Raw genomic sequence first — 25,930 nt, forward strand, 5'->3', positions numbered from 1 at the left:
GTTCTGAGGAGTCCAGAAAGCATTCCCATTGACCTCTCATTCACAAAACAGAAAACAGAAGAGTCTCTTGAATAAAAAGACATCAAATTCTCATTCATTCATCATTTCCTCCATCAGATGACACCTGAATTCTCTATGAAAACATCGTTTTTCTTCCTATCTGTGGTCCACTGATAGTCACCTGAACCTCACCTTTGGTAACCTAGAAATCAAAAGGAAACCCTAGGAAGTGGCACAGGTATACTATCATCAGAAAAATTATCTAAGGGGCGCCCTAGATTGCTACAAAATCCACACCTGAACACGTTTACCTACAAGTCACAGTGAAAGTGTGCCTACCTTGTAGCCATGTTCTTAACTCTATTTGCAAGCTAAGATCAAGTCTGACATATCAATGTGTCAATCATATCTGTGTATATACACATTATGACTCAGACCTACAATTAAATCACAATCAGTGAAGACCGGTTTCAGATACTGGTATTTTTTTTTTTTTAGGCTCACAGATGATTCTAACATGAACCAGGGTTGAGAACCAACCATTAGTTAGACTTCTCTAAGTATTATGGTCTTCAAGCCAGCAGTCGCCCCTGAGCACATGACAGTCACCTCTGAGAACAACTGAATCTGAACCGGCAAATTTATGCTACTCCCAGGGACTAATGTGCACCATCATATGTGTGAAGCACTAAGGTCGTGAATGAAGTGAGCAAACTCTAAGACTTAATGAGAAGGACCAAACCCTCATTGTAAACATCATTCACACTCTATGCTGAACATGGTAACACATGTCTATAATCCCAATACTTGGGGGACTGCAGAAGGGAAAATCCAAGTCTGAGTTCAGACTGTCTCAAAAAAAGTTGTATAAAATATATGGCAATCTTCCCAAACCCAGCTAGAATGCTAGAGTTCAGTCTTAGCACTATATGAAGCAGGGCCCTGTCTCAAGGTGAACTCACTTCGAGCGGATCACTTAAATATATGATTCATTTGGCAGATCAATTTACAGAAGCAGAGAATGGAACTTGGAAAAGATGCTATTTTTCCTTAAATATAGTTCAATTTTTTAATTTAATAAAGCTTTCCTCTGATGTCTAAAGTATTTATTTCATCTATGCAACTAACTTTCTCTCTTTCAAGCATACAAAGGCTCTGAAGTCTGAATTCTAATAAGGCTTCTAACCTGGGGAAACTATATACAGTAAGTCTTCTCTTTACTCATAGATATAACTCAAATGATTTTGACTAAATGTGGTTTAAAAAAAGGCAATGTTGCTACTCAGGAGGCTGATATGTGAGGATCAAGATTCAAAGACAGCCTGGGCACAAAAGGACCTGAGACTTATCTCCAATTAACCCCTAGAAAATGGGAAGTGGGGCTTGGCTTAAGGGCAGGGTGGTGGCCTTGAGCTGAAAAGCTCAGGGACAGTGCCCAGGCCCGAGTTCAAGCCCCATGACCCACAAAAAAAGAAAGAAAGAAAGAAAGAGAGAAAGAAAGAAAGAAAGAAAGGCAACATTGTAATAATCTTTTTTAAAAAATCAAGAAACTTCCAAAATAAAAAAATTAAACTTCCATGTGCATTTGACAGTTAGTTGTGTTTAAATTGCTATGTGATTATTTAGGTGTTCTTTGCCCTTAATTTTGTGAAAATATGCCTCCCCCAAAGAATGGTAAAACTTAATGTGCCTAAGTTAAGTGATAAAATAAAAATTTTATCTTTGCTGAAAGGAAGTATATCTTTAGCAGAAGTTAGCATCATTATGGGGGAAATAAATCAAACATTTCAGTACAGAACTGAACTCTATGTTTCCTGAGAATTTGTAGGTTTTCCCCCATTACAGTATCCTTAGAACTGCATACCTGTAGAGATACTAAGGATCCGCTATAGTACTACATTTTGCCATCTCTTGTTTGCTACTCACTTGTCTAAGAATTCTGTACTAGAGAATAGCTCACTAATGAGCTATGAAAATTGCTGGTGACTTTAGTTATAAACTGCAATTGCTGCCAGTGATGAATACCACTCTTGGACCACAGCTAGGAAAGTCAGAAGGAAAACCAAGGAGAGACAGAAGAACCAGAGGGGAATCTGATACTACAGTTGATGTGCCTGAAGAGGCAGCAATAAAACAAAAATTCACTTGAACTTGAGTTCTAAAATTACCCCATAGGAATTTAAAGATAAGGTCATCAAATTTAAGTAGTTTCTGCAGAACAAAAAGAAATATTGGCTCTGTAATAGGCATCGGCATTACTTAGTGGTCATCTGAATGACTTCTCCCTTCTTTCCTCCTGTTCTCCTGACTTGAAAGATACCACATCAGTTCACATTGATCAGGACAGAGGAGATCTGGCTTGAAACAGAAACAGTAAGGATAGGATGGGATGAGTACAAAAGAGATTTAGGAAGCAGAAACAAAGATGTTTCAATACTACTTAGCGAAGGAGCTAGCCTGTACTGTATCAGGAGCCTCAGGGAACTTTCTAAAATGACTGATTCCCTGGAACCCACCAAAGCCAAGTAAGTCAGAACTTTGGAGCCAGGCAGTGATTTGAAGTTGCAAAAAGCTCCTCCAAAGATTCTGAGACAGAATCTTTATTGTGAAGAATTCTAACTTCAAAGCTATAAGGTTTCTTAACTTAAAAAAATTTATTTTAATATCAGAGTGATAGAGGGGTTACAATTACATTCATAAGGTAGTGAGTACGTTACTTCTTCAACACTATTACACCTTCCCATGTTTGTCCCCCACCTTCTCTCCACTGTTTCTTAACTTTTAATAATGCGTAGTTCTAAGGAACTAATACATGTAACTTTCTTCCAATTCACTTATTACACTGAATTATTTTTCTCTCCATGATTTTATTTTTATCTAAATAACAGATCAAAATTATTTTAAAAACCAGAAGTGTACTATTAGGCTTAATATTTTTTTTTGCCAGTCCTGGGCCTTGAACTCAGGGCCTGGGCAACTGTCCTTGGGCTTTTCTCAAGGCTAGAGCTCTACCACTTGAGCCACAGCACCATTTCTGGCTTTTTTCTATGTATGTGGTACTGAAGAATCTAACCTGGGCCTTCCTTCATGGCAAGCACTCTACCTCTAGGCCAAACTCCCAGCCTGGCTTAAGAGCTTGAAATAGTAATACCCTGTGCCTCAGTTTAAACAGTAATACCCTGTGCCTCACTTTCCATTCATGCTCAAAAGCAAATGACACAGAAACATTTTAGGTACTGCTTTTGATATTTAATTTTATATTCATAAATTACAGTATGTTCTGAGTTATATAATCATAAAAACTTAATATATTTATAAATGTATGATTATAAACCAGCTTATTAATCTAAAATAGTCATGTTAATGTTTCTTTTTTCCCCAGTCTCCACTTCAGTCAAGTACAACCCATGGTCAATATTTACTGTGAGCATTTTGGTACTAATTTACCAATTGTTATTCAAATATTTCCGAAACAGCTGGTAAATAACTTATAGTAAGCCTCTCCCAATCCCTCTTCCAGACCCTCTGATTTACCATTCCACACAATCCAGAAAACAAACAGTTAACATCTAATCCTGCAAGGAACCTTGAGGACCTGCTTCCCATGGCAGAAGACCTATGTTCTGACTTGTCATTGTCTAGGCTACCTGTTAAATGTTCTGAATGCTTCCCCTAGGTGTGATCATGTGATTACATCTTTGCCATATGAATGCATGAAAGTGACATATGTTATTTCCAAGCTTAGTCTGAAACCTTTACCCTGTTTTTCTCTTTTCTGTTCTTATGAGCTACAACATAGATGCTGACTGCCATGCTTTAACTATAAGGATTAAGTCAACGACCTAAGGACAGCAGGGGAGTAAGAAGCAGAAATCTCAGCTTCTTGAATAACTATGTAGAACAGACACCTCAACATGCTTAAGTCCCTTCCTGGGAACCGATACATGAGATAATAATACATTATTTTCTAAAGTCACAGCCTAGGGGTTGGGGGAAGCAAATTGTCTATTACGACAGCATGGTTTTACAATCTAACTAGCACATTAATATGATTATGACCTATGTTAATATCATCTGTTGAGAAACTTGCGTTTTCTTTTCTTGTGCAATTCCTTTTTCCCATTTGCCAGGTTTTTATGAATTCGTAATTCATCCCAAATGCTTCAAATGAACTAGAAAATCCCTTTGAAGAATTATTTTAATGTTTTTTTTCTTTTTGAGGTCAGTACAAGGGGGGAGAGGTTTGAAGTCAGGGCCTTGAGCTTGCCAGGAAGAGAATATTTTATACTCTGTTAAAGATACGGAATTATCTACTTGATTTTTTTCACTTGGATACTTGGAAACTTCTTGTAGGCTTCCCTTCCTGGAGTCATCCTCCTCCCTGTTCCTATCTGGACTGGCTTTCTCTGGAGCGACGCTTCTATTTACTGTCATTCTAGAATTTTGTTTCTTTTTTTCCCTAAGTCTGACTACCTGTTTCTGGAATTCCATGTACTGTTCTTTGTTGGTTTATGCCCACATTTTGATTTTTAAAAATGGCATCCAATAGGTGGTGTGAAATGATGCAGGGAGAATAAAGTTTTAGATCTTTCATGCTTTCATAATGATTTTGTTCTTTCTCCCATACAATAGTTCAATATTAAAGATTGAATGCTATTTTCCTCTGAATTCTGAAGGAATGAATCCATTAATCTTAGAACTCCAATGTTATTTAGAAATGTAATAACATTCTACTTTCCAATCTTTTTGCATGTGACCCATCTTTTCTGTAAGATTTAGTATATTTACATATCCCTTAGCACATTGAAATTTTATAGGGACATGATTTCTATATTGGTTATCTTTTGGGGCTAATCCTCAAATGAATGTCAGAGTTCTGGAAAATTTTCATTTATTTTTTTCTTTGATAATTTCTCCCCCTCTCTTTTGTAGTCTCTGAAATTTATACAAGGATGGTAACATATGTGTTAATAATCCCTTAATTCTATTTCTTCTGTTCTGTTTTCCATCTCTTTTGTTTCTTACTTTTATTTCCTCACCTGTACAATAAATTATTTTCTACCCTTCCTTCCTACCTTTTAATGTTCTATTTAGCAGTACTGGGGATTGAACCCAAGGACTTAAATTTGCTAGGCAAGAGATCTACCATTTGAACCATGGCCCCAGACATTGAAAGAAATTATTTTATGTAGGATCTCAGTAACTTTGCCTGGGCTGCTATGAACTCCTGCTCTGCCTCCCAACTAGCTAAAACTACAGGTATAAGCTATTATTCTCAGATTACCTTTTTATTTTTAATTACTATTATCTGTTTTGTATTCCCTATGATTTTTTATGGTCTTTGTTACTATATTTCTTCTTTTTTTTGCCAATCATAGAGCTTGAACTCAGGGCCTGGGCACTATTCTTTCACACTTTTTGCTCAAGACTAGCACTCTGCCACTTGAGCCACAGCATCACTTTCAGCTTCTTTTGTGTTTGTGGTATTGAGGAATCAAATCCAGGGCTTCCTGATCACGAGGCAAACACCCCACCACTAGGATATGCTACTGGCCCTGTGTTAGTATTTTACAGAAGGAATCTTTTCTCATCTATTTACACATTAGTTTTAGGCATGCTGGCTGCTTTTATCATTTTCTCCTCCTTGCACTTTTGCTTTTTCTACAATTTCTTTTCTTTCTTCTTTCTTTCATCTTATTCTGCCTTGTTGAAGGCTTCCTTCATATGTTTCCTATCTATTCGGTATTTGTGTTTTACAAACAGGACACTAAAATTCTGCTTTGAGTTTCAACTTCATGAGGGAAGAGAGGCATATGGCGGTTGATTGACTAATGGGTTTAATTTAGGAAAAAATAGCAATTAGCCTTTTTCCCCCCATGATAGCACATCCAATATCACTATCTACAGATTTTTCCTTTACGACTGCTCATGGTACCCACATAATAGGCATGTTATTTACCTGGCTATCCTTGAAACAGTGGTGAAGAATATAGGGCCTTACTCTTTTATATTTCATTACTTTCATTTGACCATTCCAACCTTCTCTGGCATTTTCCAAAGCCAGAACCTTGCATTTATTTTATTTCTCCAGAGGGGGGAAAATCTTGTTTCTGGATTTAATCTGGGTACATAGGAGTGAAGTTCTAGTTTCTTTTCAGACTTTCAACCTGTCCTTCATTTTAAAGCTTATGCTCAGTTTTAAGCCTCTAATTTACAGCCTTTCTGGGATTCTAGAGGATAAACTATTTCTTCCCAGTTTTCACTATAGACCCAATTAAAGACTCCACTATGTCAGTTATCCCTGATTTAGTCTACTTGATTTTCATCCTCTAAAACACTTCTAACACTGCTCACTTAACTATTTCTTCTTCTCAAGTTCACCATTATTACATGGTGTGTGTTATACTTTGGGTCTAGAGTGTCCCCCCAAAGTCTCATGTGCTAAGGGCTTGGTTGGCATCTGTGGTCTTATTGAAAGTTGGTAGACACTTTAGGAAATTAAAATTGAATGTCCTTCAGTGGTATAATGGGATGAAGGCCTGTTTCATCTCTCTGTCTGTTTCCTGGAAACCACAAGGTGAGGGGCTTTTCTCTACCACACACAGCTTGCCACAATGTTCTGCCTTGTCACTGGCCCAAACACAACAGGTCCAAGTGATCCTGGACTAAAACATCTGACGTGGAAAGCCAAAATAAATCTTTCCAAAGTCTTTTTTCAGTTGTTTATCAGGTATTTGTCATCCTGATGCAAAATTGACCCCCAGTATTTCAGGGGATGCTGGCAGTAAACATGCTTAGGCTACCAAAAGAATTTTTTTTGCAACGTGAAATTTCACTTTCATCCAAAGTATACAAACTGAACATGCTTAGCCTGGAGATTTCAATATTTAAAGATGAAAACCCAGCCCTATACACTGGAGTCCCAGCAATGAGATTAAAGTTTAAGAATGATTAGAATGATTACTATTGTACCTTTGATAATTCCAACTGAAAGGATCACACATTCTGGATCTGCCAAAACTTAAGAACTGCCTTTTGCTTATTCATGACATAAATAAAATCAAGTATCTAACAGAAGAAATGATCCCTCATGGGGTGGGGATTAACTGGTATGGTCTTTGAGCTAGACGGTAGTTACATAGATTATCACTTTTTACAATCCACTGAATTAGAAATTTTTATATTTCTTTTTTTTCCTTTTTTTGCATTTTTTATTGTAATTAGTAAAAGGGTTACATGATATTTGCCAGATAGAAGGTGCATTAATTCACATACATTGATACCCTTTCACATGTCTTGGTACCCATTTCCCTCCCCCCCCCACACCCCCCACCCATCTTGGTTTTCCCCCCTTCCTTATCAAATTTCAAATAACCAAATACAAATAAATTCAATATATCAGATAACAAAGTGAAATACTATAACAATATGAGATAACCAAGGGACAGCAAAGGAGATGAGAGACAACATAGTACATTAAGGACAACAATCATTCGTTATATGGCTTTTGTTTCAATATCCTGGAGGTCCTTTCAATTAGCTTCATACTATATGGCCTTATGTATCAAGGGTTTGCTCTATTGCAGATCTCTGCTAGTAGAGCCCAAGGTTTCTACTGATTATGACAAATGAGGGAAACCATTGAGCCTAAGTTCCTTTGAGTCTGGCTTACTTCACTTAATATGATTTTTTCTAAGTCTTTCCAAGAAATTTTTATATTTCAAAAGTATTCTGTGTATATGTATGTGTTTAATACTTTACAATAAGAACTTTAAAAGAAAAAGTAAAAAAAAGAGAAATAGATGAGATAGAGATTTCCAAGAGACATAAATCTTGCTCAGTCAGAACTATTAAGTGGTCTGATATGGACAAAGTAGCAAAGTTGCCACAATTCATTTAAAAAGCTTCAACCAAAGACTGGAGGCCAAGGTAAAAGTGATTAAATATAAGAGAGAAGAGACAATATTAATGGATTTCAATGTGAGAGTCCAAATCAACGTTCAATCAAAAAAAAAAAGAAATAAAAAAACCCACCTCGTTGTTCTTTATTCAAATGATTTTATTTACAATGAAAATTCTTAAATTTTACAGCTGATACTGCATTCTTTAATGTTACCCCACTGATGGCTTAACACTGTTTATTAGCAAGGAGCTTTGACATCAGTTCCTAAGGACACAGGATTAAAATATTATTTGCTCTCATGCTACAGATGAGAAAACAGTGGGAAGGTAGCTCAGTGGTAGAGTGGCTGCCTACCTATACGCTGAAAAAAAAAAAAAGTAACAGAATCAGGGCTAATTCCAAGTCTAGTTCAAGGCTTCTTAAGTCTTTTCTACGTAATGTCAAAATAGGACATTTTCCCAAACTTCTAAGTTCAGAAGTAGGATCTCAAGTCTGATGGCCTTTGTCATGACATCTGTGAGTTTCCTGAGATTCTCTGTAAGGAAGGATACAGCTACTAACTACTAAGGACCAAGGTCCTACTGTTGTAAGTCATTTCACTCATAATAGAGTGCTCCCTGCCACAGAGATTAAGCTCAAATACAATCCAGAAAGTTGCAGTCAATAACCTCATATTCAAAGGGAACCAGAACCTCTTTTTCACACAAATGGTACCCAAAGGAGGGATAATGTTCTATCTGTTCTTGGCATCTTCTCCTGCACTAGATTCTTCCTATTAGAGGTCAATCAATTTACTCAGTTGGGAGTGACTGAATTTGTTTCAGGGTTGCAGTTCTCAAATGGATGCACCAAAGACACTACACATTGACACCTGGCTTCTTTCTTTTCTCTCTACCTATACAGTAAAAGACAGAAACCTGGGAAAGGATTTCTGGTGTACCATCCCTCAAACTTCTAAACTATAGAGTAGGGTGAAGATGGGAAATGCATCAGATCATTTGGGGCTTTATATCAACCTTCCAATCTAACTTCCATTAGTACAATATCTCTACTCAGTTTAGCTACTGATTCTTAGCTTTTTTTGATGGGTCCTCCTCAATGCTGCTTTCACCCATCTTTAGTTGGAAATCAGAGCACATTGACACTCCTCAGCCGACCTTTGTGTCACACACACTGTGTGGGCAAGCTGCGTGTTGAGTAAGCCTTTCAAGCTTCTGTTCATTGCGTATATACTTTAAATGCTGCTCTAGTCAGACATACCAAGTGGAGTCCAGGATCTCAGTTCTGGACAGTGTCAACACTACCACACTTTTCTGTGACCTTGTACATATCTTATATTTCTAGGAAGTGATTTAAAGACTTTACACAGCTTTCTCATCTTTTCAATGAACTTAATTTCCTTATCTTTTCACTTCCTTATCCTTAATCATGCCAGTTCCATGGACTAAACACTTAGAAAGGCTTTAATATGTATACGATACAAATTTAAAAAGAAAATAGATGCTAACATTGGTAATATTCATTTTAGTATTTTGACATCATGGTTCTTGAAGACCAATGACCTTCAGCCTCCAATGCCTTGGCTTTCTTCATTGTCCTCAAATTCACCTACACTTTGCAATTTCATCAACACTCAGAGCCTTCAGAATTGTAAACACTCTGAAATTCCTCATGTCCTTTGTTATTATTCTCAGAATGCCCCTTCCTAATATTTCTATTTCTCCTTTCCCTTGATATTTGCAGCAGTATTGGTATAGTCATTACACATTCAAATCCCATACCCCCCATTTGTTCTCCAAGCCCATTCTCCTTTTGTTACTCTTTAGTATTGAATAACATTCCATTGTCTGAATGGATATACCACAGTTCATTTGTTCTGAAGGATATCTTAGTTGCTTTCAAGTTTTGGTAGTGAGGAATAAAGCGATCAAACACTACTGCTCAAGTTTTGTTGTGACCATGTTTCTAACTCCTTTGGGAAAATATCAGGAATGCATTTGCTTAAATGCATGATATAAATATGCTTATTTTTGTTAGGAAGTTTGTTTCCTTTTGTAAGAAACCACTTAACTGTCTTCTAAAATGTCTGTGCCATTTAACATTCCTACTAGGAATTAATGAAAGTTCCTCTTGCTCTGTATCCTCCCCAGAACTTGGCACTGCGTTCTAGATTTTGCATATTCAAGTCGCAGTATATGAGAGCAGCTTTGTTTTGATTTTATTGTTTTCTGATGTTCTTTGACACCTGCATGTCTTTGGTGAAGTGTCTGTTCAAGTCTTTGACCCAGTTTCTAGCCAACTTGTTTTTAATTGAGTTGTGAGATTCTAAAATATTTGTTGTAAAATTGTAAAATATCACCAAGACATGAGAAGGGGTATCAATGTATGTGAAGTAATGCACCCCCTATCTGGTGAATATAATGTAACCCTTCTATGAATTACAATAAAAATATATGGAAAAAAATTGTAAAATATCCAAATATTTTACAAAAAACTGTATATTTTGTGAACATTGTCTCCCAGGCTGTGCTCACACTTTTGCAGGGAAGATTTAAAAAATTAATAATCCAAGTAAGATTGAATCATGCCTCAGTTGTTCTATGTAAAAAGTCATCATGAAACTCAAAGTTGTTTACATATTTTCTTGTGCTGTCTCCTGGGAATTTTTAGTTTTGGGGGAGTAGTATAAGGTTTGTATCTAGAACTTTTTTTTTCACACAGTATGTAGTTGTTCTCTCTTTTTGCTGAAAAGACTTTTCCCCAATACATGCCTTTGTTCCTTTGACAGAGATCAGTTGACGATCTTTGGATGGGACCTCTAGAGTTCTAGGATCTCTATTGTGTTCCTTTGTTCTAGCTGCTTAATCCTTTGCCAGTACAATATTGTCTTGATTACTTTATCTTTATTGTAAGTTGTAAAGTTAGATAGTATCAGTCTTCTAACTTTGTTCTTCAATATTGTGTTTTCCAGATATAGTGACTCACACCTGCACTTCACCACTTAGGAGGCAGAGACAACAGCATCAGGAAGGCCAGCTTGGACTGCATAGTAAGTTCCAAAGAAGTCTGGACTAGATCCTATCTCAACAACAGCAACAACAACAAAAATAGTGTTGGCTACGCTGTCTGCAACATTACTATCTAAAATTTTATATTAGTAAATTTCTACAAAAATAGCTCTGTGGAAGTTTCTTTGACATTTTATAAATCAAACTGGGAAGTTGTGACAATAACTGAGTATTCCTAGCCATAAATATGAAATCCTTTTCATTTTTCTCTTTGATTTTTCATCAGTTTTATAAACATTTTATTACATTTATACCCAAGTAATTTCTTTTTAGGTGTTAAATACAAATTTTATTATATTGTTAATTTCAAATTTCACTCATTCATTTCTGGTTAAACAGAAAAGCAATTGATTGTTGAGTCTCTAGATGTTCAAGGGATATGTGAGGTACAAACCGGATATGATTTTACTCTTTGGGAATTCATTCACTCATGACAGATCTATAGCTCCTCACCTCTGGGTGTTCTGGCTAATTCAGAGACTTCCATAAAGATAAGCTCCAGAGTAGAAGTCAATCCTTCTTAGTTTACTGCCAACCCTCAACCTTGAAAAACTTCAGTGAGTCTCAATTCCCTCAGGAAAGGGATTGGGAAAAAGAAAAGCACTGTGAATTCTTCTCTGAGCTCACCTGCGTCACTACAGCTACTATTACAGAAAACAAAAACACTGGAGCCAATAGTCAGTGGCTCAGGCCTACAATCCTATCTACTCAGTAGGCTGAGATCTGAGAATCACCATTCAGAGCCAGCCGGGGTAGACAAATCCAACAAACCCTTATCTCCAATTAGACAGCTAAAAGCTAAAGTGGAGATACGTATGGCTCAAATGGTAAGAGATTCAGCTGAAGGAAAAGGTGGGGCCTGGAGCTGAAGTCCCAGGTATACACACAAGAGAGAGGGGAGAGGATCTGGAGAATGTCTATTCTTCTTTAGCAGTAACTTGGTCAGTACTGAGATCTGTAAGTTTGACCATAAGATGAAGCTGACCAATATGCCTATGACATTTACAATTTATGATAAATATCAAAGTTGAGCCTCTAATGGAATGTCAAACATTACATTCAAGTCCTTCTTTCATCACATTCCTTATAGCTATATACGATGTTTAAAATATTACCCAGTGTGGTATGGTATATGCCTGTAATCCCAGCATTTAGTAGCTGAGGAGTTAAGAGGCCAGCCTAGGCTATACAGTGAGCTTCTGGCCAGTCTGGGCTATCTAGTGAGATTTTTGTTTCAAAATAACAAGAGAAATTTCAAATACAATATTGAACAATTTTATCTATTGCTCTGTGGTTACCAACATTAATAAGAGTAACAGCTTCTGCAGAAAACATTTAAATTATATTTAGTGCTTCCTACTATGGAGTTTTCCATACTACATTAAATTTGAAGTTGGTCTAAAGGTAGTAAGTGGAAGAGTCATAGAAATATCAGTATCTCAAATTAACTTGAAGAATTTCAGTTTTCTGATACCACTTCAATATTTCACTTTTTTAAGTAGCAGATTTTTTTTTAATCCACTACCTAGGGACTGGGAGTTTGGTCTAGTGGTATAGTGCTTGCCTAGCATGCATGAAGATCTGGGTTCAATTCCCCGACAACATGAAAAAGCTGGAAGTGGTGCTGTGGCTCAAGTGGTAGGGTTCTACCCTTGAGAAACCTCAAGGACAGTGCTCAGGCCCTGAGCTCAAGCCCAGGGATGACAAAAATAAATAAATCCACTAATGTACACAGCAGTGTATTTTATTTTGATCAGACTCTGCAAGCCTTCGGCTTCTTTAGCATAGGCTACTTGAACCCATCTTGTGCACAGGAAGAAAAAAGAAATCAACCAACAGAAAATTAGAAAGATACTATCTTGGTAACTTGCCCACTGAAGGCATGGCATTTCAACTGTTAAAGACAGTGATATCCAGCAGGGGGGGAAAAGTTTATTCATTCACTAGTCAACAAGTAGGGTGCCTACAACATGCCAGAGGCTCTTCCAGAAGCTAGGGGTTTAAAGCATTGAGCAGATAGGAAACCCCAACTCTGCAATGGGGCATACTTTCTTATAGGAAAGACCTAAATAAGATAATATTAAGTCGAGATTGAATGCTATGAAGAAAGTAAAGTATGCTATGGAGTGGCTTCAGGCAGGAAAGCTCAAGAGGTAAACTGATCACATTTGAGGTCAACCAGAAACAATGAGAACATTTTACTCTTAATCCCACAACTGTGAGGTGAGATGTGAATGAGTCAAGTTCGTGTTTAAGAATGATCACAGGCAACTGGTTGGGTGGGGACCGTATGGAAAAATTGGGAGAGAGCGAGGGAAGGGGTGATATTATCCCCAAAGAAATGTACTCATTTCCTGACTCACCTGACTCATTACTACTCTGTACATCACCTTTGTAATAACAATTTTTAAAAAGATACAGGGAGAAAAAAGTGAGAATTCATGAATGGAAATCTGGATTTCTTTTAAAATCTATGCTTTGCATTAAAGACAAACCTCTAATAACCCCTAATCTTATAAGACTTTTTTTTCCCTAAGGAACCACATACTAATATCCACTTGATTTTTACATTTTGCTAATTATTTCCTAGCCACTTTAAGTAGACGCGTTCAAGGGAAAGATTCCTTCAAAAGTCTGACACCTCCCTCACTTGACTCCATCCAAATTCTGAATGAGACAGACTGGACGCAGCCTTGCAGCCAATCAGCGCTCCTTCCACCAACTCATTAACACAGCCAGGTGGAATGTTGTAACCCTTCTTTAAAAATAAATAAATAAATAACCAGGGGCGGGGGAGCGGGGGAGGGGGTCAAGGTGGGAAACCTCAGCTCACACATTGAAAGTTACAGTGGAAGAAGGGGAGATAAACTCCCTAGCCTTTTGGCCAGGAACTCATCCCCACCGCTCCAAGTGTCACCACTGAAGAAGGGCGGCCCAGCCTGGGTCCGAGGCACCCGGCGAGGGTGCGCGGGTGTGTGTCCTCCCCGCATGAATCACCCGAGCCCCGTCCGCGGGGCGACGATGATTCATTCACCGCCCCGGAGCTCACCCGCCACACGTTCCCCGGGTTGTACTACGAACGGCCGCAGCTTCCTTAATATTAAACAAATGTTTCAAAGTACAGACGCCTAGAGTCAGAGACGCTGGAGCCGAGCGAGATGGCAGAGGGAGAAACAGCAGGGGTTGACCGCCCCCTGGAGTGTTCTCGGGGTTTGGGGGTGGTGTGCGGTGGGGGGGGATGCCCACCTCGATGGCCCCCTACCCCACTCCACACCGCCCGGGCACGCCGGCAGGCGGGGCCCGCGGGGCGGCGGAGGGCGCACAGGTGGGTCTCCCGCCCACCCCACCCCACCCCCGGCGCCCGGCCCTGTCTCCTGCGGGCCCTCGGCCGCCCGCGGAAGGCCGACGCGCCCTCGCCGATGTGCCTCCCGCTCGCTCCTTTCCTCTCCGTTGACATCTTATATAATAACCCGAGCTAATCAAAACGGAAGCGACGCGCGCTACCAGAGCCGATCTGCCGGCCAGGAGCAGATGCTCACGCCCCAAGCCTGCGAGGATCCCCCCTCCGTCCACTCCCCCCCCCCCCGAAATAAACGAACTAGGCGCCGGGACGCGCGGCTCCCGGGAGGGGGAAGGGCCCGAGCGCCGCCTCGACTCGTCCCTTCCACCCGCCGAGGCGCTAGCTTTGGCCGGTCCCCACCAGGAAGCCGCGAGCGTCACAAACTGCGTCAGCTCCTTCAAACACAGTGCACCGTCTCCCTCCAGCCCCGAGAGCCACCGCTCGGGTGTCGGGGCCGCGGCCCGAGCAGGGAGGCGTCCCTCTAGGGAGGAGAAAGTTCCTCCGAGGCCCTCCCCGTGCCCGCCACAGCGCCCGGCCCCGCTGCGCCGCTAGCCTCGGTCCTCCGCGCGCCTCCGGCCCGTACCAATGTCAGGTTCAGCAACTTGTGATCCCCATCCAAGCCTCCAGCGCGGCGCGGCCACCCCCCCCCCCCCTCCAGCCCGCCAGGCTCGCCGGCCGGGCGTCCGGGGCCTCCCTGGCTCCCTTCCCACCCATAGGCCAGCGGAAAACAGTCATGCCAGAAACTTCCTCCGGCCTCGCGGGGCCGAGCCGCCGCCGCCTTGGTCCCCCGCGCGCATCGCCCTTACCTTGCTCTGGAGAGGCCACGATCCGGGCGGGCCGCGCGGGGCGCGTGGTGCGTGAGCGCGCGCGCGTGGGGCGGTAGGTGAGGGAGGCCGTGCCGGCGGGGGCGGGGCGGCGGGGTGCGAGCGGCGCGGGGTGGAGGGCAGGGCAGGGCCGGCCCCGCGGGCGGGCGGGCGGGCGCGAGGCGAGCGGAGCCGGCGGCGGCAGCGGTGGTTGTTGGTGGCGGCGGCGGCGGCGGTAGCGGCGGCGGCGGCGGGCGCGGGGCGAGCGCGCCAAGTGGGCGGAGGAGTTGCCGTGGGTTTGTTTACGCATTGCTGCCCGGCTCGGGGCACAGCCCGCACTCCCTGATTGGACACAAACTGGGGCACAGCCTCTCGCCGCCGTCGGCCAGGCCTCCTCTAGCAGCCGCCGCGCAGCTCCCTGGAGCGCCTGCCGGGCAGGGGCCCCTGGCGATAGCTAGGCCTGGAGGGGACGCGCGAGACGCCCCGTCGAGAGAGTCCGGCATGGAGCCAGGCATTCGCTCTGGGTTCGCAGTCGCCCACCTGTAGTGGTCCGACCTTGGCAAGGAGAAACTCGAAACTTGTCAGGCTGGAGACATCCTACCATTGAACTGCAAAAGCCATCCCCTGTCACACATACACACACACACACACACACACACACACACGCACGCACACGCACCTTGCCCATCAATAGGTTAGAAAAGGCAGCTCGGATATTCATATTCTCCCTTGGTCAAGGCGAGGCTTTCTACATAAGCTGCCATAGCGCGTGTAGCATCCCTTTCCTACCTCGTGCTTGTCTTCTTAGCACTCAACGTTGTCCTCCCAGCAATGACCTGCCCACTGTTTTTGTGCCAGTACTCAAGTTTGAACTCCGGGTGTGGGAGCGGTCTCAGCTTTTTCCGCTCAAGGCTAGTGCTTTACTACTTAGTGGCACAACTCCACTTCCAACTTTTGCCACTCTGATGCTGAAAATCCTCCTTTGAGTCGTTATGGCCTCAAGCGCCGACGCTTTAAGTTTCATAGACTACCCCCCTCCCTTCATTTTTCAAGCCTTTTGCCAACTGCCTGTCACCTCAAAGCTCCTGTCTACAAACAACACTTCCCTCACATGTCTGTGTCTTTTTCACACTCTTCCCGTTGGAGCCCAGCTCTGTTCTTTGCTAGAAAAATCAGAACACAGCCTTCCCTGCACCTGTAAAACCCTCACTAGACTCAGCTCCTGTACCCTCTTCCACCATTTCTTCAGGACTCTGGAGTGGAATTGTTAAGAAGAGGGGCTTGGATTTGAACCTGGCTTAAGTCACAGATGGGAAAAAGGAAAACTGTTCCAGAACAATACTGCCTTGTCTCTCAGTGTCTGACACTCTGTTGGGACTGGAGCAATACAAGAGTTTCTGTTAAGAGTCTGTCCTGATAAAGACCATAAACCTCACCTTGCCCAAAGGAAACATTTCCAAAGAGCTGGGCATGCCCTCCATTTTTCCTTTTCCTTATCTCTTTACTCCCTGACACACTATGTGCCTTGACTCATCATAGATACTTAGCCCTGGCTGAGAGAAATAAAACTGAATTCTACATGTTCCTTAAGGCTCAAAATGATCAAAGTGAATATAGTAAGTCATGAAGGAATAGACATGATTTCAGTCATTTTACTGATAATTATCGAGGATTAGATCCCATGAGTCCTGGCAGCTAGTGTGGATTTGCCACTTGATCAAACAGTATTTCTAATCCAACCTTGGGATGGACCCTTGACTCGTGAGATAGCTGGATTTGTTTCTGTGTATAAATATGTTGCCTGTATTCTCACCGGGAAAGTGTCTTTGAACTAGGGAGGTGAATCCAAGCGAAAGTAAAGTTTTCTTTAGCAGATAATTCAACAGGGATTATTTAATGCCAGCAATTAGTTACAAATGTGTTGAAAGAACTGGAAGTGCAGGTCAGGGTGAGGCAATCTTGAGATTAGTAACTGCTAGAAGCATCTCCTCCCCCAGGGGCTGAAGGGACAAAGAGAGGAAGCTGCCAGAGTCTCAAAAGGCTTATCCAGTGGGAACTGGAAACATGAAGGAAGCAGAGCTTCTCCTGGAGACTCCTTTTAAATCAGGGGCTAGTTGAGAGATTCTTGGCTGCCTCCTTCCTCCCACCCTCCAGGGCTTTCTGGTTGTAGAGAGCAAGAGAAGCTAGTGGACAAGAGACCCAGGGAATGTGTCTACACTCTGGCAATAAATGTTACACCAGAGAAAGGAGAAATCGTTTGAATGCATACTATCGAGTGACTGACATCCTGGTGATGGGTGTAGCCCCCAGTGGCTTCTGGGACTGCTCTTCAAGGTCCAGTTCTGCAGCACAGCCAACACTTTTCTTCCTAAATCCCAGAACTGCCTTTGTCTTTCTTTTTCCCAGGTGCCTTTTCTCCTGCTAGTCTTTTATTCTTCATCATTCATCACGATTCTCTACATTTCCTTTTTTCTTCTGTCTCATCAGGCTTCTGGTGAGAGTTCTGATGAAATCTTTCTTCCTCGCTGATATGCAGCCTACCATCTTCTCCTTATAATCTACAAGGCATACAGAGGGCAAGCAGAAGAGGGTTTGGAGATAACTTTCCTAAGCGCATTAATACCATTTGCAAGGGTTCCATTCTGAAGATCTAATCACTTACTAATGGTAACCTATCTCCCTACACCATCACATTGGGATTAGGATTTCAAAAGGTGAAAGTTGAAGCTTCACAGACATTCAGCTCATTATCAGTATGAAACACAGTGCCTAGTACTATAGTCAGTACTCAGTAAACAGAAGTAGATAGTCCACCCTGAGGCATTCCTGCCATCATTTCACCATGTGAGAATATGCTGCTCCTCTACCTTGCTCTTTAAAGTTCTCTATTTTAATCTTCCCTGATCCAGTGCCTTTGCGTTTCCTGATATCTAGCTCTGTTTTCCCTCACCAGCCTCAGCAGTCATGACATACTGTGAAGTTCCAGAGGGAGGTCAGGAACATGAAAAAAAAATAGCTATAGACATGTATTTCGTTGTCAACCATATAGTTTAAACATTCTAATATAGTAAAAATTTTACTATTAATTTGAATTCCAGAGGACCAATACCATTGAGAATCTGAATTATCATTTACTATTCAGTCAAGGGTCAAACATACCAACCTAAAATTTTAGTAGGTCCGTAGTGTACTCAAAAGGGGACCAAGAAAAAGCCTTCTTAAGTTTAGGGTGTCTAATCCATCAACAAAATCATGCTAAGATGACCTTTTCCCCATTTCCCTTGTTTTCTTAATCTCAAATCTGACACTTTACCAGTTGAACTCCAGTTCAAACTCCCCTAATTCTATGATCTTCATACAGCCTGTTCTCTCTGTTCTGTATGCATCTTAAGACAATGAACCTCAGTGGACCTCTTAAACTCAAAAACCTACCTGAGTATCTATGGTAAGACTGGTTCCCAGGTGTTGTTGAAATGACTGACTTGAGCAATGCCATGAATTGGAAGGCGTCCCTTCTTCCTGCCCTTTCAAATCTTTATCTCCTCAGTTGACTGTCCATAGCTAGTTTTCATCCTGTTATATTCTCCATAGATCATGGCAACAGCTGAATGTAGAATAAATGCAATTTACAATAAAGAGCACATTCAAAGAGATTTATTTTAGTGGTAAAAATCAAAGCAGTATTTAAGAGGGTCAGGAAGATCTTTTTTTTTTTTTTGAGCACCTAGGCTTTCCTAACATTTCACAGTTCACCGCATAAACCAAAGCTTTCTGCTCCAACAAATAAAGCCCATTTGACTGTCATCATTACATATGTTGCTTTAGAGTTTTTAGGCTAATTTGTAGGCAGCCTTGGTTCTACATATAGCTAAATTAATTATCCCACTCAGGTCATTCCTTAAAAGGCACACTTACTGAATTTCTTAAAAAATACAATTGTCCCACTTTTCACTTCTATCTCAAAGCCAAATTTATAATCCATTCCCTTAATCTCTAAAACTCTACCATCCAAATTAATCCATGGGATTAATTCTAGATTATCTATTTGATTTGTGAATGAGGAAACAGTGGTACTAGCCAAGAAATGTTAAGGGTAGAATCTTGAGTTCTGAAATAACTTATTCAATGCTCCATCTACTTATCATGTGTCTTTAAAACATACCTGATGGTGGAGCCCCATTCCCAACTCCTTGGCTTCCCATTCTGTTGGGACCATTTTGTGTTAAAATGGATAATCTTTAATCTTTCCTTCTCTTTAGACTTTTACTTACAACTCCATTTTGTCTTTTAAATCTGAACTAGATCATAATTCAGAGCAGTTTCACTTTACAGCTGCGTTGCTACAATAGGTTGTTAATGGTTTCACTATCTCCAACCCCCACCATACAAAATGAACCTAGCAGAACCATCTTAATGCAACTTGACATTTTATAGTTATAATAAAACAGTGCCATTTTGCTATATAAAATGAAATCTAGGGCCCGGGAGTTTGGCCTAGCCGTTAAAGTGCTTGCCTAGCATGCACAAAGACCCGGGTTCGATTCCTCGGTATCCCACATACACAACCAAGCTGGAAGTGGCAGAGACGAGACTGCAACAAGCGACAGAGAGCGAAAGCAAGCAAGCGGAGCCCAACCGAGTGGTGGCCGGAGCGAGCGGGGCCGGAGCGAGCGGGGCCTGAGCGAGCGGGGCCAGGAGCGTGCGGGGCCGGAGCGAGCGGGGCCAGAAAGAGAAGGGGGCCAAAAAAAAAAAATGAAATCTAACATACTCTTAAACTATCAATAAAATATGAGTTTATAAGCCTTTTCAGTTCTGAAATGTATAGTGGTAGCTGACTGCATGACCTTGGGCACATTTCACTTTCATGCACTGGAATGCCCTCAATATAAACTGAGATGATATTAATGTACATGTGTCTACCTCAAGATAGTTTAAAAATTAAATGGGATAATAAATGTGAAGTGCTTATATTTATATATATTTAGTACTGAGGCTTGAACTCAGAACCTCTCACTGTTGCTTGGCTTTTACACTCAAGGCAGATGCTCTACTCCTTAAGCCACACTTTCATTTCTGACTTTTGGCTGATCAATTGGAGATAAGAGTCTGAAGGACTTTTCTGCTCTGGGAAAATAGACTTTCTTTTTATCTCTGTTTGTTTTACTATCACAGACATTTCAAGCTCAAAAAACAGTTTAGGAAAGGAAATCTCCCCAGTGGCTTCCCAGAAAATAGTTCTTCTGGTCTCTACTACTGTGTTCCATTTCCTTCCCTTAGGCATGTTTTGCAACACAATCATCAAAAAAAATTCTTCTGGTTTAACTGTCGTCTGTCCTTTGATGATGTGAAAAATAAACCCAAATGCTCTTTTCCTGGTTTTGAAGTCCGTTTTCAGGTGTTCCATGAGTTCTTCCCTGACCCACTATATTTCTGCATTGTATGGGACACACCATGCCTTTTCTGCTCCTGTGCTTCCTTCAAGTATGTGTGTGTGTGCCTTTCTCCCCAAGCATCTGGTTATTTATGTTTGAACATCTGGTCTTTTTGATTCATAGCAGAAATTGACCTTGGCCTTCTAATAATGAGATTTTTATAGATCCTAGAATCATAAAATGTTAATGCCGGAAGGACATTTGTAGATAACAGAGGCCAACAGATTCCTTTTACAGTGAGGAACCATGATCCAGAGAAGCCAAATGTCAGAAGCAAAACTCTGATAGCTAACCTTTGGCAAGAGGAAGCTACAACCATATCCACGACTTCTGTTTCATGTGTTTACTGAGTTAGATCAGGATACCTGGAAATATTCACATGAGGAATCCACAAGGTGTCTGCCAAGATGTTTTAAGGTTTCCTACTAGTGGGATTCCTAAAACATTTTTCAGGAGGCAAAGAACAATATGAATTCCATGATTGAAAAAAGATTCACACACAATGAGACGTGCAATAGAGAGCTGTGACTATATCCCTTAATGACCATTGTTCTGTTACAGTGATACCATGAACAGTGCCTGGGGCACAGTAAATTCTCAACAGTGTTGATGACAGTGGTGGTTAATGATGATCAGAGTCTCATACTATTGTGCTCTCAATCTTTTCCTATTATTTTGTTCTCTATAAGCCTAGCTATTTCTGAGTTTCAAGTCTTCTAGGAGTCTGACACATCAAGTTTAGGGGTCTTTATAAAGGTCTGGAAGGGTATTCAACAGCTATCTTCTCTGGCAATGATGATGGTGATAACTTTGAATGGTTGCAGATCCCCTCCCAAGCCCATAGACATATGTTAAAACCTTTCTAAACTTGAAGAAGTGTATTCCCAAAACTTAAGCAGCTGTTGTACAAATGAAGCATATTTTAGCCAGATAGTTTGGAAAATCCTAGATAAAATAAAGTTAAATGATTTAGGATTGATTTCTACAATATAATGACTTCCCTAAACATACTTGACCATAAAATCAGCTATTAGCTGGACACCTTTCTAATGGTGTTAGGATTGGTGTAACATGGAACAAACTTAGAAATGCTAAATATTATTTGGGTTTCAATTAGGTGAAAGAACATACTCGATTTGTTCTAAAACTATCTTTCCAACTGATGAGATACCTTTACCTAAAACAGAACCCTCCCCCCACCACCCACACACCACTACACATACTGGTGTAACTGTTAAAGATGTGTTTCTTTTCCATGTCCTTTCAAGACTTGGGTGCTCTTCTTTCTTAGCCTGAATTTGTTCAGACAGAAAATCATTGGTGATATGTGAGTTGCTGAATTCCTATTATCTCACAATCATTTCAGCTACTCTAATCACAAAGTTTTCAAGGTATAGAGTAAAAAAAAGTTAATTATATCAATTCAAACTAACTTTTGTTGAGTGTGCACTGGGGACTATATATTGTGTTAACTGCTTTACATGCAACACGCTATGTTGTTCTCACTGCAACTCTGTGTAGCAGGCAGGCATTATTGATATTTTCATGTTCCATACAAAAAAAACTTGAAAATTTAAATAATTGTGCCCAAGAAGGTTCCACACCAAGAGATAGGGTCGGTAGTGGCAGGATTGGAACTGGCACCAGAACCTATATTTAAGCCTTAACCATTACCTAGCATTGCTACTTCGGTGTTGGTTCTAGTTTGCACCCTCTTCAACCAGCATTCTGTCAGAACAAAGGCCACTTGGTCCAAGTTGAATAGTTAGGCATAGCACCTGGCACAACATCACCAGTGTTCATTTGAAAGAGTGAGGTTAAAAAGTTGTCCAAACCTACCTAGGTCAAACATGGTATTTTTTTCATCAATGTGCCAGGTGAGCTCATGCTCCTTCTCCTTGCAAATCACCCCCATTTGGCTTTTGAGCATATTGTCCATTCTTCATTCATCCTATCCTCACCCAAACAGGCAATGGTCCAGACCTCTAACTAGCAGATGCTTTCGAAAGCTCCCTTGTTGTCCTGGCTAATTTTATTGGCATGATTTGGATATGCTCTTGACCTTTGGGAACACTTTCAGGCCTCTCCACTTAAGACAAAAAAAAAAAAAATTGCAACAAGCAAATGAAAACAAACAAAAAGTCACCCAGCCCTAGGGGTGGGGTAAGGTGGAGCTGGGGGGTTGGTCTCCTGGTCTCTCCGGTTGCCAGGCAACGTCTTTGACCTCACCAGTCTCCTATGCTCAGGGAGCCAGGCAATGAGCAGCGCCAGTCAGACCTGCAGGCTAGCTATCAAAGGGCGTTTATGAGATAAACGTGACGGCCTTCCCAGCTGGGGGCGCTTGGATCTGTAGTGGAGAGTGGAGGTTATGCCCCAGACTCCCAGCCAAGAATGACCCAAGCCCCAGTGAGTTGCTGGGTCGTGGGTGGCTGGAGGCTGCCTGGCCAAGGCTTGGGCAGCTGCGTCTCCGGGTGTGACCTCGGGTCTCTGCGGCGGTCAGGCCCAAGGGCGGCCACGGCGCCCAGGCCAGCGGGACCTGGTTCTCCTCACCGGGGTTTCCTCTGAACCTCCTCCTCATCATGTGGGATCCAAATGTCGCGGGTGAGAACTCCCACCGGAACGCCCGCATGTCCCCGTACCCGGGCTCCCAGGTGGAGAGGTACTGCGTCCCCAACGAGAAAGTGAGCTGGCTGGTGGAGTGGAGGGACTACAGCCCGGTGGAGTACACCGCCAACGCCGTCCTCGCGCGGCCCCAGTGGGCCGATCCCCAGCTGGGAGAAAGAAACTTCTGTCCTCGATTCAACGAGAAGGATGGCGACGTGGAGAGGAGGAGCCGCGAAGGCTTCTACGAGGTGAAGAACGGCCGACCGAGGAATCCGGTGGGCAGGACGGGGATGACCGGCCGTGGGCTTTTGGGGCGCTGGGGCCCCAATCATTCGGTGGATCCCATCGTCACCAGGTGGAAGAGGGACAGCATGGGAAACACGGTGATCCACCCCGTGTCGAGGAAGAACATCCTGCAGTTCGTGGCCATCAAGAGGAAGGACTGCGGGAAATGGACGATCCCGGGGGCCGTGATGAACCCGGTGGAGACCAGCAGCAGCCTGCGCAAAGAATTCGGCGAGGAGGCCTTGAACGCCCTGCGCAAATCCCGGGCCGAAAGGCAGATGCTGGAGAAGCAGCTGCACAGCCTCTTCAGCCAGGAGCAGTTCGTCATCTACAAGGGCTACGTGGACGACCCCCGCAACACCGACAACGCGTGGATGGAGACGGAGGCCGTCAACTTCCACGACGACACCGGGGAGGTAACCTGCCATCTCTGCCTCAAGGCTGGCGACGACTCCAAGGAGGTGAAGTGGGTGGACATCTTCGACACGCTCAAGCATTACGCCAGCCACTGGCAGTTCATTCAGTTTGTGGCCGAGAAGCGAGGCGCCCACTGGAAGGAAGAACAGTACCTGGGGTGTCAGGGATAGAGCTTGGGGGACCGGGGGTGTCATGGAAGCCAAAGGAACCGGGGTGGCTACAGAAACACATGGTTTGGGACGCACTCTGCTGAACAGCTCTCCAACCGCGCACGTCGGGGGAACCTTCCTCTGGGTGTAGAATATTAGACGAATATGGAAGAAGGGGGTCACAAACGTTCTGGCTTTCCAATTAAAGAAGAATATCATCCCGTGTTGTGTATGTCGCATACATGGTCTCAAACGATTTCTACCCTGAAACATGTGTGGGTTAAAAACCCAAAGATGTCATCCTGACGCCGTCACTTCTCATCCAGTTGGTTGGTTGTTGGTCCTGACGTGTTGGCTAGGTGACCTCACTAAGTGTAAAAAAAAAAATCTGCATGTTGGGTGAGGGTAACGTTTTAGGTTTTTTTTTTTTTTTCCTTTTCAAATTTAGCCACAGGTGGTGGTTTTTTTTTTTTTCTTTCTGTTTGTTAACCTGTGAGCACAGAAGCTGTCTGGTTATTCTCACTTTTAGTACCTTCAGCTTTATGAGAAACTGTCCATCTCTATTTTTAGTCTGTACAGATCAAGTATTAGCCAGACCAAAAGAAAATATACAGCAATAAAATAAGCCGGTCTTCTGTTTATCAGAACTGTTTCTTTCTGAAGAGAATGGACTAAATCAGGACATGGGTTTCTTCTTATCTCAGAAAAAGGTGCCCCCACAGCAGATTACTGTCATGAAGTTTATAAATACGTAATTTGAGCCTAAGGAAAATACTGTTTATTCCGACTTTTTAACTATAATAGTAAGAATAATAATCAGAAGTCCAAATAGAGGAAATTGCAAATGTGGAGATGTCAGGTTTCCCTCTCTTAGCAGCAATGATGGATCTCCAATAGCATCAGATAGGCTTCCAATATTTTTTTTAAATCACCTAAACCAAGGTACTTAATTTTATTTGTAACATATGGAAAAATAACTTAAACCTCTGCAATGACCCTTCTGTGACTACGGGAAAAGATTAGTAGAGCTAGTTGCTGGTGGCTCACTTCTATAATCCTAGCTACTCCGGAGGCTGAGATCTGAGGATTTGGGTTTGAAGCCAGTCCAGACAAGAAAGCCCATGACTCCAATTAGTCACCAAAAAGTCAGAAGTGAAAAGTGTGACTCAAATGGTAGAACACTAGCTTGAACAATACAGCTCAGAGACAGTACTTGGACCCTGAGTTCAAGCACATTAAAAAAAAAAGACTTTTCAGATCAGAATATGATCTGAAAATGTGAAAATATGATCTTTTTTTCAGATCAGTACTATATGAGCTATCTGTCAGTACTTTATGTATGGTCATTTATTGCTAAGGCTCTGTAAAGAAGGCACAAACATTATTCATAGTTTTCCATGCTCAGGAAAAATACTCCTTTTACTCATGTATTCTATCACTAGGATATAAGCATTTGTCATATATATTAGTCTCATCTCATCTCTAACTTTTGCAGATAAAATGTTTTTATTTGAATAATTGAGGCACCTTCAGGCTTACATTTTTTAAATATACACTTCTAAAAAATAATCTGAACATTATATAATAATTGAAAAAAACAAAAAGTAATGAAATTATAAAAAATTTAATATATTCACTATAGAATTCTTCCCTCACACCCCTCTGCCCCCAGAAAACAATTCCTTTTTCTACTCTTCCCTGGAAAATAGCATCAAAATCCACCCTGTTGGACAAGAAAATATAGAATTACTCAGGATTCTTTTCTTTCCCTCAGCTACCACATCTAGTCCATCTAGAGAATTCAGTTGGTTCTCCAGCACACAATAGTCAGAATCATTCCTTGCTTTCTATCTTTATTGGCCACCGTAATCAAATTTGCTCCTGTAGACTACTGCATATACCTCACAGACCTCCTCCGGTCACTACTGT

General features: G+C 41.9%; 2 long non-coding RNA genes and 1 pseudogene across 4 annotated transcripts in view; 2 read left to right on the plus strand and 1 right to left on the minus strand.

Moving 5' to 3' along the window:
• Positions 1-11,021, plus strand: part of LOC150054082 (uncharacterized) — a 31,550-nt gene extending 20,529 nt beyond the window's left edge. For both annotated transcript variants that reach the window (XR_016537916.1, XR_016537917.1), the window contains one exon: positions 10,875-11,021. This is a non-coding gene — a long non-coding RNA (uncharacterized LOC150054082). The remainder of the gene's footprint in view (positions 1-10,874) is intronic.
• A 5,998-nt stretch (positions 11,022-17,019) lies between these two features.
• LOC150054083 (uncharacterized) lies at positions 17,020-22,624 on the minus strand. Of its 2 annotated transcripts, none has more exons than XR_016537820.1 (3): positions 22,530-22,624; positions 20,840-20,983; positions 17,020-17,672 (listed from the first exon to the last, which is right to left on the minus strand). It is a non-coding gene; the product is annotated as an uncharacterized LOC150054083 (long non-coding RNA). The 2 variants fall into 2 exon arrangements; XR_016537821.1 differs by lacking the exon at positions 22,530-22,624 and adding an exon at positions 22,386-22,515.
• Positions 22,625-22,783: 159 nt separating this feature from the next.
• LOC150054084 (ADP-ribose pyrophosphatase pseudogene) lies at positions 22,784-24,105 on the plus strand (annotated as a pseudogene).
• The last annotated feature ends 1,825 nt before the right edge of the window (positions 24,106-25,930 follow it).

Source organism: Megascapheus bottae, chromosome 15 (assembly GCF_031878675.1).
Source record: "Megascapheus bottae isolate mThoBot1 chromosome 15, mThoBot2.hap1, whole genome shotgun sequence".
Taxonomy (NCBI): Eukaryota; Metazoa; Chordata; class Mammalia; order Rodentia; family Geomyidae; genus Megascapheus; species Megascapheus bottae.